Source organism: Penaeus monodon, chromosome 23 (assembly GCF_015228065.2).
Source record: "Penaeus monodon isolate SGIC_2016 chromosome 23, NSTDA_Pmon_1, whole genome shotgun sequence".
NCBI classification, from domain to species: Eukaryota; Metazoa; Arthropoda; class Malacostraca; order Decapoda; family Penaeidae; genus Penaeus; species Penaeus monodon.
This window is the reverse complement of record NC_051408.1, coordinates 2497929-2498135: the sequence shown is the minus strand read 5'-3', so window position 1 is coordinate 2498135 and position 207 is coordinate 2497929. Positions and strand designations below refer to the sequence as shown.

Sequence of the window (207 nt, the reverse complement as noted above, 5' to 3'; positions counted from 1 at the left end):
CTCATTCAGAATGCCGATATTCATTTAGTGAAATATGACTGTCCGTTCGTAGCAAAAGTAATATGAATTAATAAAATGCTTGCAAATTAATCAGAATCCAAATTTCAATAAAAAGGAATCGCATTTATGCACCTGTCTCTCTATACCTACACAAATCTAATTTATCAACGAGTCAATAGAAAGGGAACGACTGAAATAGAAAAAAAA

At 30.9% G+C, this 207-nt stretch overlaps 1 protein-coding gene across 1 annotated transcript in view; it reads right to left on the bottom strand.

Annotated features, from left to right (window-relative positions):
* The window catches only part of LOC119587716 (corticotropin-releasing factor receptor 1-like), a gene marked incomplete in the record, with an annotated part of 126234 nt that overhangs the window by 9579 nt on the left and 116448 nt on the right, over positions 1–207 (bottom strand).